The sequence below is a fragment of the Pimephales promelas genome, chromosome 1 (genome assembly GCF_988280905.1).
Source record: "Pimephales promelas chromosome 1, fPimPro1.hap1.1, whole genome shotgun sequence".
Lineage (NCBI taxonomy): Eukaryota > Metazoa > Chordata > Actinopteri > Cypriniformes > Leuciscidae > Pimephales > Pimephales promelas.
In genome coordinates, this window is record NC_142769.1 from 12,814,614 (window position 1) to 12,826,443 (window position 11,830).

Consider the following 11,830-nt stretch of genomic DNA (forward strand, 5'->3'; position numbering starts at 1 on the left):
TGGCGCTATAACTTTGACTCACAATAGTCACATCCATGTGATCGTCCTCTTACAGCGAACACACTGCTGAAGTTTCATCAAGATCAGTTAATGTATGCTGAAGTTATAACACACTTCCTGTTTCACGTTTCTCGCCATGATTTCGTTTCCTCGCCACGGCCAAACCGTTCGAGATATAAAAAATCCCCTCGCAAACTTTCATCCTCAATGTCTTGACTTCATGCTGACCGAGTTTTGTCGAATTTGGATCAAAGCTCTAGGAGGAGTATTTAACATTCCATTGCGAGCGTTTTACAAACAAACCTCAATAGCCGACTTCCTGTTGGGCTGGGGTAAAAAGTAAAAGCGCGAGGTATAGATGAAACTATGAGATCAACATGTGTACCGAGTTTCATATTATTATATACAAACGTGTTTGAGTTATGGACCAAGTGTTCGGACCCCGTTCCAGGGGGCGCTGACGAGCCGCCCTGCCACGCCCGGGTACCAGCTTCAGCCCGGCTCTGATGGCCGCGGGTTCTGACCCATGTGCAAAGTTTCAAGAGTTTTCGAGCACGTTAAGGGCCCCAAAAATGCCCAAAAGGTTACAAAATAATAATAATAAATAATCCTTAGGAAAACAATAGGGCCTTCGCCCTTTCAGGGCTTGGGCCCTAATAAATGATTGATAACACCTATAATGATCAATAAACCATCAACCAAACCAACATTACAGTGATTCCATCAATTGAAAGCCATCAACTTTTTAAAAAATTATTAGGCTTAAAAAAAATATATAACAGCTTTTAAATTAAGTGAACTTCAAACAATCCCCACATAAACCCATAATAAAAAACATATTTACCTGTGCCCTTCCTGTCTTAACAGGTACAGAAATTGAATAAAGTTATCAAACAGTCTGCGCTGCCTGAATCATAAATTATATATATAATAATCCTTATTAAAGCTACAAAAGTTCTTTACTCAAGATCAGTGAGTAATTTTCTAATTTCCCTTTGTTCTTTTAACTTTACTGAAAGAACGCTTTATTCGCTGCTGGCCCTTTAAGAGCACCCGTTGCCGAGACGCGGATCTCACACGCGCCTCATAGCACAACTCTTTTTATCCATAGACTTTTCTTATGTTATGAAGATACTAGACAAAACCACATTTTGGCATAATTGTGTGTGCTATTGTTCGTTCAAGCTCGAAAGAGAACTGTTTATTCTGGGCTGGCACACGGTCAGTGCATGCGCATTATGCGAGTCTCATCTATTCTAATCTAGGGCACTCACAGGCAGCTTTTCACTTCTTGTCGTGCAAAATGCGAAAAGGCATTTGAACCAATAAGAGGGGGATCTTGTAACACTAGTCAAAGGATGACAAAAAGGAAGAGATGCTGCGCTAATAGCCCTACTTTGTTTATTTCATATAAAATCGCGGCATTTTGCGTTATATAATTGCATAGGTTTGAGATCGCTATTACGACTGCGATATAATTAATCGTGCACTGCAGCACTAATGCTTAGTGTATTCTAAAGGGCAATAAACTCCACTCCAGCAAGATAGTCATTTTATGCAAATCATAGACCTTTATTATCTACAAATAAAGTATAATATTGGGAACATTGATCTTGAAGAGAGTGTCGTCGTTACTGTCGCAACCGAACGCGACGCGCTAATGCTGATGCATGGAGAATGACTGAGGCGAGATGACTTCCGTTAACTTTAACTTAGAGACTAAAATATTAATTTTACCACACATTAAGCTATTGAATGACTTTAGAAGTCTTGGAATATAGTGTGAAAACTTGATTGTGCTTTACAGTTTTGTATGCCTTTAGTGGGGCTTAACAAAATAACACAATATGCAGAATGTCGGACGTCACTTATAGGCTAAACTGTTTTTATAGATAAAACTATTTACATTCGGCAGTCATGAAAACAAATCTCAGATAACGGTTGACTAGGTAACAAATGTGTAATTTTGCGCCGGAGTTCTCCTTTAACTTACATTAGCTAGCTAACTACGAACGAGCTAACCAGATAACATTAACAAATTGACAAGCACTTACGGGCAGAATGGCTCTTCAAATGACGGACGAAATTGGAGGTTGTCATCTGACTGTCCGCGATCTTAACGTTGCATGTCTTGCAAAGCGCTGTTCTTTTGCCATCTTGTTGTAAGAAATTCTTGAATCCAAAAGCGACGACGACCCTCGTTATCCCTCCGGCTGACATGTTGATGTGATCTGATGTAAGTGGGCGTGGTGTGCGCGTAAGGTATGAGAAGGCATGACTGATGATCTCTGATCCAGTCATGACAGCGCTATTCTCAGCCTGCGCTCCAGCTGGATCAACTTTATTTTTTTTTACATAATTTATATATTTTATATTCAAACTGAAAACATGATGTGATTAACACTCAAGTCATATTATTACATGCAAGTGTGTTTGATTTATGGACCAAATTTTCAGATCAAGTTTATGGACCAAGTTAATTTAATTAATAAACTAATTATATAAAACTATTAATGCACTACAATTAAACTGGTTATATGCCTTTACTTATAAAAAATAAAAAACTTATTTAAAAAAATACCAGGCTTAAGGCATTTATTTTTTATGCAGGCCATACACACAGGAGTGAAATGGTTAAGACCCCTCCCCCTACAAACACACACACATACACAGACAGGCAAAGACAGCATGCTCAGATTGAGCAAGACCACATTCAAACAAACATATCTGACTTTCTCTGGGTCCTAGCTAATGAGTGTCAATTAGAAAGTTGTCCGGCTCGAGGAGTACAATATACATACCGATTTTTGTAACTGTAGATAAAACTAACAACCCCACTTTTGTCAAAAGGTGGCGCTACTGAGCCCTCACCACACCCGTTTCTGAAACTTTGCACGTGTCTACTGGCTAATAAATGTGATGTGTCTGTCGAGTTTCATGCAATTTCAAGCATGCTAAGGGTCTCAAAAGCATCCTAAAAGAATGGTAACGTTTGATGCGTCGCCACGGCAACAGTTTCAAAGATATCAAGAATCCATTCACAGGTCTACATCTGCCGTATGTTTACATTATACAGATGACGTTTGAAGCAAATCGGGTAAAAATAAAAGGGTGATATCAAAGAATTTTGAAAGTGACACACTTCCTGCTGCCAGTTGGTGGCGCTATAACTTTGACTCACAATAGTCACATCCATGTGATCGTCCTCTTACAGCGAACACACTGCTGAAGTTTCATCAAGATCAGTTAATGTATGCTGAAGTTAAAACACACTTCCTGGTTCACGTTTCTCGTCATGATTTCGTTTCCTCGCCACGGCCAAACCGTTCGAGATATCAAAAATCCCCTCGCAAACTTTCATCCTCAATGTCTTGACTTCATGCTGACCGAGTTTTGTCGAATTTGGATCAAAGCTCTAGGAGGAGTATTTAACATTCCATTGCGAGCGTTTTACAAACAAACCTCAATAGCCGACTTCCTGTTGGGCTGGGGTAAAAAGTAAACGCGCGAGGTATAGATGAAACTATGAGATCAACATGTGCACCGAGTTTCATATTATTATATACAAACGTGTTTGAGTTATGGACCAAGTGTTCGGACCCCGTTCCAGGGGGCGCTGACGAGCCGCCCTGCCACGCCCGGGTACCAGCTTCAGCCCGGCTCTGATGGCCGCGGGTTCTGACCCATGTGCAAAGTTTCAAGAGTTTTCGAGCACGTTAAGGGCCCCAAAAATGCCCAAAAGGTTACAAAATAATAATAAATATAGCTGCGAGCAGCGATTGCGGGCCCAAGCCGGTGGCACCGCAACCCCGATGCCTTTAGTTACCCAAAGGCACCGGGATGGTGGTACCGCCGGCTTTGGCCCTTTATCGCTGCTCACAGTTATATTTATATTTAATATAAAGCCGGTGGCACCGCCACCTTGGTGCCTTTAGGGTTATTCTGTACGACGTGTAAAAACGTAACCCCCGCTTTGACTATCAAAAAGAAGTGTATTGTAGAGCTTGCATCAATGCGGACTCGATGCGCTGTGCGCTGTAACTCCATGTGGCTTTAAGCGCATCATTCTCCACTCGGGATGCGCATAAGCGTTTTGTGCCACACTGTACTGAGCCTTTCATATCATAATGCAGTGACGCAATGACAGATTATTAATTGCCTTTCTTGTTCTGTTCCATCTATTATATGTTGATAATAGATAGGACAGAGCACTCAAAACCTCAAACAAAGCACTAAAAACTTAAGCTGTTTGCTGTGTAGTCTGAGAATGAGCTGTTTGATTTGCACCCTCTTCCTCTTCACTGTCCTCCATAAAAACCAGCTATCCAGGTCCATGTTGTTCTAGAAAGTTTGTATGTTGCTGCTCCATTTAACATCTCTGCTATACATTTAAAACATGGCTATATCTAAAATAATTTATCTTTTTGATTTTTGTTATCTTGTTTTTCATGAATATTTTACAACAATACAAAGAGCAATGTGTATTTTCCAATAATATAGTTTGTAATGGCTTTTTTTGTCATAGATTATAATCATATATTTTTTGGATTTGTTATTTATCTTTATAATGAAGTTGTCTGTATTAAGTAGATTGTGTTTAACACACACAAGAGTGATTTATTAGTTCAACACATAGTTATAGAAATTCTACTTTATCTAAAAAAAACCCTGCACTTTATAAACACACACACACACACACACACACACACACACACACACACACACACACACACACACACACATAAATACATGTAAATAAAAATACCAAAAAAAACCCATCAAATGTGTTTTTAGTCAGAGTATTATTTTATACAGAAACAAATATTTGTAATTCAGATAAGAATGAAGTTAGTGTTTTAAAATCTTAAGGAAAACAAATATATTGAAATATAGCACATGAATTTTAAATTCATTCAACTTCAATTACAAATACAATCTTACTTTTATTTAAAGCAATCTATACATTTAAAAGATGGGGGTTATATGCCTATTTTGTCATTTAAAAATATTGTTATGCAAAATTGTTATGCAAAAAGACAAGGACTTAGAGACAAGGACTTGTAGGAAAAATCACAGCCAGCCACACACACACACATAAACACAGACAACAGCCCTCCCTTCCCCACACACACACACCCATACACACACACACACACACACAGAGAGAGAGAGAGAGAGAGAGAGAGAGAGAGAGAGAGAGAGAGAGAGAGAGAGAGAGAATCGCAGGGGAAATAAATCCATTCAAACTACAATATCTGACTTTCTGTTGCTCAGAGCGAATGACTTTAAATTGGAAAGTTGATCGGCTTGACGAGAACAATATACGTGGTAAGTTTTGTAACTGTAGGTAAATTGAGCAAAGTTATAACACACTTTATGTGTCCTTTTTTAGTCATAAAATTCATTTCCTCGCCACGGCCAGACCGTTCGAGATATCAAAAATCCGTCCGGAATTGAGCATCCTCAATGTCTTGACTTCATGCACACCGAGTTTGGTTGTGATTGGTAAACACATGCGTTGTAATTTGATGTATTTCTCCTAGGACAATTATTCAAACAACCCATAATTCATAATTCATAAATAACTTCCATTTGAACTGTCATAAAACTTAGAGCACGAAAGTTGTTTGGCCTGATGTGATCTATAATTGTACCGAGTTTCATATTAATTCATGCAAGTGTGTTTGATTTATGGACAAATGTTCGAATCCCAGTCAAGGGGGCGCTGTCGAGCCGCCCTGCCACGCCCGGTTACCAGCTTCAGCCCGGCCCTGATGGCCATGGGTTCTGACCCGTGTGGAAAGGTTTCAAGAGTTTTCGAGGATGTTAAGGCCCCCGAAAATGCCAGAGAAGTCGCAGACAGCAAATAAAGGGTTAAAATTAACCTGACAGGCGCCCCTCCTCTCACTCACACAGAGGGACACTGAGACACTGGCAAAATTCTGAGATTTTCTCTACATTCAAACAAACATATCTGACTTTCTGTGGGTCCTAGCTAATGAGTGTCAATTAGAAAGTTGTCCGGCTCGAGGAGTACAATATACATACCGATTTTTGTAACTGTAGATAAAACTAACAACCCCACTTTTGTCAAAAGGTGGCGCTACTGAGCCCTCACCACGCCCGTTTCTGAAACTTTGCACATGTCTACTGGCTAATAAATGTGATGTGTCTGTCGAGTTTCATGCAATTTAAAGCATGCTAAGGGTCTCAAAAGCATCCTAAAAGAATGGTTAAGTTTGATGCGTTGCCACGGCAACAGTTTCAAAGATATCAAGAATCCATTCACAGGTCTTCATCTGCTGTGTATTTGCAGTATACAGATTAAGTTTGAAGCAAATCGACTAAAAATTAGAGGGTGATTTCAAAACATTTTGAAAATGACACACTTCCTGCTGCCAGTTGGTGGCGCTATAACTTTGACTCACAATAGTCACATCCATGTGATCGTCCTCATACAGCGAACACACTGCTGAAGTTTCATCAAGATCGGTTGATGTATGCTGAAGTTATGACACACTTTCTGTTTCACGTTTCTCGCCATAATTTCGTTTCCTCGCCACGGCCAAACCGTTCGAGATATCAAAAATCCCCTCGCAAACTTTCATCTTCAATGCCTTGACTTCACGCTGACTGAAATTTCGTCGAATTTGGATCAGAGCTCTAGGAGGAGTATTTAAAATTCCATTGCGAGTGTTTTACGAACAACCCTAAATAGCCGACTTCCTGTTGGGCTGGGGTAAAAAGTAAAAGTGCGAAGTATATATGAAACAATGAGATCGACATGTGTACCGGGTTTCATAATATTATATACAAGCGTGTTTGAGTTATGGACCAAGTGTTCGGACCCCGTTCCAGGGGGCGCTGTCGAGCCCCCCTGCCACGCCCGGGTACCATCTTCAGCCCGGCCCTGATGGCCGCGGGTTCTGACCCGTGTGCAAAGTTTCAAGAGTTTTTGAGCATGTTAAGGGCCCCAAAAGTGCCCGAATAGTCGTTAGAAAAATAAAAGAAAAATATAGCTGCGAGCAGCGATTGCGGGCCCAAGCCGGTGGCACCGCAACCCCGATGCCTTTAGTTACCCAAAGGCACCGGGATGGTGGTACCGCCGGCTTTGGCCCTTTATCGCTGCTCACAGCTATATTTATATTTAATAAAAAGCCGGTGGCACCGCCACCTTGGTGCCTTTAGGGTTATTCTGTACGACGTGTAAAAACGTAACCCCCGCTTTGACTATCAAAAAGAAGTGTATTGTAGAGCTTGCATCAATGCGGACTCGATGCGCTGTGCGCTGTAACTCCATGTGGCTTTAAGCACATCATTCTCTACTCGGGATGCGCATAAGCGTTTTGTGCCACACTGTACTGAGCCTTTCATATCATAATGCAGTGACGCAATGACAGATTATTAATTGCCTTTCTTGTTCTGTTCCATCTATTATATGTTGATAATAGATAGGACAGAGCACTAAAAACCTCAAACAAAGCACTAAAAACTTAAGCTGTTTGCTGTGTAGTCTGAGAATGAGCTGTTTGATTTGCACCCTCTTCCTCTTCACTGTCCTCCATAAAAACCAGCTATCCAGGTCCATGTTGTTCTAGAAAGTTTGTATGTTGCTGCCTCAATTAACATCTCTGCTATACATTTAAAACATGGCTATATCTAAAATAATTTATCTTTTTGATTTTTGTTATCTTGTTTTTCATGAATATTTTACAACAATACAAAGAGCAATGTGTATTTTCCAATAATATAGTTTGTAATGGCTTTTTTTGTCATAGATTATAATCATATATTTTTTGGATTTGTTATTTATCTTTATAATGAAGTTGTCTGTATTAAGTAGATTGTGTTTAACACACACAAGAGTGATTTATTAGTTCAACACATAGTTATAGAAATTCTACTTTATCTAAAAAAACCCTGCACTTTATATATATACACACACACACACACACACACATAAATACATGTAAATAAAAATACAAAAAAAAAACATCAAATGTGTTTTTAGTCAGAGTATTATTTTATACAGAAACAAATATTTGTAATTCAGATAACAATGAAGTTAGTGTTTTAAAATCTTAAGGAAAACAAATATATTGAATGAAATATAGCACATGAATTTTAAATTCATTCAACTTCAATTACAAATACAATCTTACTTTCATTTAAAGCAATCTATACATTTAAAAGATGGGGGTTATATGCCTATTTTGTCATTTAAAAATATTGTTATACAAAATTGTTATGCAAAAAGACAAGGACTTAGAGACAAGGACTTGAAGGAAAAATCACAGCCAGCCACACACACACACATAAACACAGACAACAGCCCTCCCCTCCCCACACACACATGCACACCCACACACACACACACACACACATAAACACAGACAACAGCCCTCCCCTCCCCACACACACACACACCCACACACACACACACACAGAGAGAGAGAGAGAGAGAGAGAGAGAGAGAGAGAGAGAGAGAGAGAATCGCAGGGGAAATAAATCCATTCAAACTACAATATCTGACTTTCTGTTGCTCAGAGCGAATGACTTTAAATTGGAAAGTTGATCGGCTTGACGAGAACAATATACGTGGTAAGTTTTGTAACTGTAGGTAAATTGAGCAAAGTTATAACACACTTTATGTGTCCTTTTTTAGTCATAAAATTCATTTCCTCGCCACGGCCAGACCGTTCGAGATATCAAAAATCCGTCCGGAATTGAGCATCCTCAATGTCTTGACTTCATGCACACCGAGTTTGGTTGTGATTGGTAAACACATGCATTGTGATTTGATGTATTTCTCCTAGGACAATTATTCAAACAACCCATAATTCATAATTCATAAATAACTTCCATTTGAACTGTCATAAAACTTAGAGCACGAAAGTTGTTTGGCCTGATGTGATCTATAATTGTACCGAGTTTCATATTAATTCATGCAAGTGTGTTTGATTTATGGACAAATGTTCGAATCCCAGTCCAGGGGGCGCTGTCGAGCCGCCCTGCCACGCCCGGTTACCAGCTTCAGCCCGGCCCTGATGGCCATGGGTTCTGACCCGTGTGCAAAGTTTCAAGAGTTTTCGAGGATGTTAAGGCCCCCGAAAATGCCAGAGAAGTCGCACACAGCAAATAAAGGGTTAAAATTAACCTGACAGGCGCCCCTCCTCTCACTCACACAGAGGGACACTGAGAGACTGGCAAAATTCTGAGATTTTCTCTACATTCAAACAAACATATCTGACTTTCTGTGGGTCCTAGCTAATGAGTGTCAATTAGAAAGTTGTCCGGCTCGAGGAGTACAATATACATACCGATTTTTGTAACTGTAGATAAAACTAACAACCCCACTTTTGTCAAAAGGTGGCGCTACTGAGCCCTCACCACGCCCGTTTCTGAAACTTTGCACATGTCTACTGGCTAATAAATGTGATGTGTCTGTCGAGTTTCATGTAATTTGAAGCATGCTAAGGGTCTCAAAAGCATCCTATAAGAATGGTAAAGTTTGATGCGTTGCCACGGCAACAGTTTAAAAGATATCAAGAATCCATTCACAGGTCTACATCTATCGTATGTTTACATTATTCAGATGAAGTTTGAAGCAAATCGGGTAAAAATAAAAGGGTGATTTCAAAGCATTTTGAAAGTGACACACTTCCTGCTGCCAGTTGGTGGCACTATAACTTTGACTCACAATAGTCACATCCATGTGATCGTCCTCTTACAGCGAACACACTGCTGAAGTTTCATCAAGATCAGTTAATGTATGCTGAAGTTATAACACACTTCCTGTTTCACGTTTCTCGCCATAGTTTCGTTTCCTCGCTACGGACAAACCGTTCGAGATATCAAAAATCCCCTCGCAAACTTTCATCCTCAATGTCTTGACTTCACGCTGACTGAGTTTCGTCGAACTTGGATCAAAGCTCTAGGAGGAGTATTTAACATTCCATTGCGAGCGTTTTACAAACAAACCTCAATAGCCGACTTCCTGTTGGGCTGGGGTAAAAAGTAAGAGTGTGAGGTATAGATGAAACGATGAGAGCAACATGTGTACCGAGTTTCATATTATTACATACAAGCGTGTTTGAGTTATGGACCAAGTGTTCGGACCCCGTTCCAGGGGGCGCTGACGAGCCGCCCTGCCACGCCCAGGTACCAGCTTCAGCCCGGCTCTGATGGCCGCGGGTTCTGACCCGTGTGCAAAGTTTCAAGAGTTTTCGAGCATGTTAAGGGCCCCAAAAGTGCCCGAATAGTCGTTAGAAAAATAAAAGAAAAAAAAAAAATAATCGGAAGGAAAACAATAGGGCCTTCGCCCTTTCAGGGCTTGGGCCCTAAATATAGCTGCGAGCAGCGATGGCGGGCCCAAGCCGGAGGCACCGCAACCCCGGTTCCTTTAGTTACCTAAAGGCACCCGGGTGGCGGTGCCGAAGGCTTTGGCCCTTTCATGATTAAATGTTAAAACGGCTTGCCATACTCTGTCATTTCGACTAGTCACAATTATGTTACAGATATCTTAAATGATAATACAAACTATCCAAAGTGTAACGACTAGACAGAAAGACTTTGTTGATATCTACAATGTTAATTCCGGACAGGCAAACTTAGCTTTTAAATGTTAAAAGGGCTTGCCATACAGGGACGTAGGCTCAGAGAGAGGCTCACCATATTCAGACCAAAATATCTGACTTCCTCTTGGTCCGAGCTAATCACTATGTATTAGAAAGTTGTACGGCTTGAGGAGTACAATGTATATAGCGATTTTTGTAACTGTAGATAAAACTAACAACCCCACTTTTAAGTATATATATGGTGCCTTTAGTGTTATTCTGCACGACGTGCAAAAACTTAACCCCCGCTTTTTTAAGTATATATATATATATATATATATATATATATATATATATATAAAGAGGGTTATTCTGCACGACGTGCAAAAACTTAACCTCCGCATTGACTGTCGAAGAGAAGTGTGCAGAAGAGCTTGCATCAGTGAGGGCTTTGCAAAATATATATACATACAAACACACACACACACACACATATAAATGAGGTTAGTGTTTTACAATATTAAGGAAAGCAAATGTATTGAAATATAGCACATTAATTTTAAATTCATTCAGCTTCAATTACCAATTTGTAGTTTACCAATTTATCTTACTTTTATTTAAAGCAAACTATACATTTAAAAGGGGGGGGGGGGGGGGCAAGTCAAGTCAAGTCACAGGCTATGTCAAGTCAAGTCAAGTCTTGTAGTAGGTTAAGTCAAGTGCAAGTCAAGTCACCTTATTATTTTAATTTTACATGCAGAATCTGATCTTAATCAAATGAAAAGACAAGATAAGTATTTGCCAGTAAATTACAATAATTTGCATTGTAAATACTCATGTTCAGTAAAATACACCATGGAATCAAACAAAATTGTAACTTCATAAAATTATTTATTTTTCACTTCTGCCAACAGTGTGTTTGAAATGTTTTAAATTTTCAACATTGAGTCCATAAAACAAATAACAGCTTAACATCCTACAGACTCTCTGAACACCTTCCTCTCTCTCAAACACAGTTTACAAACAATATTAAACTTTGTTACATTTCTCCTCTCTCTCTCTCTCTCTCTCTCTCTCTCTCTCTCTCTCTCTCTCTCTCTCTCTCTCTCTCTCTCTCTCTCTCTCTCTCTCTCACACACACACACACAGTGGCGGTTCTAGACCATTTCAACTGGGGGGGCCAAGCTGGGGCCAGTTGTACTGTTAGAGGGGCCAGTTACATTTAGACCTTATCATTTTCTGCACTGCACTGAATGCATAAATAAGCAAAATAC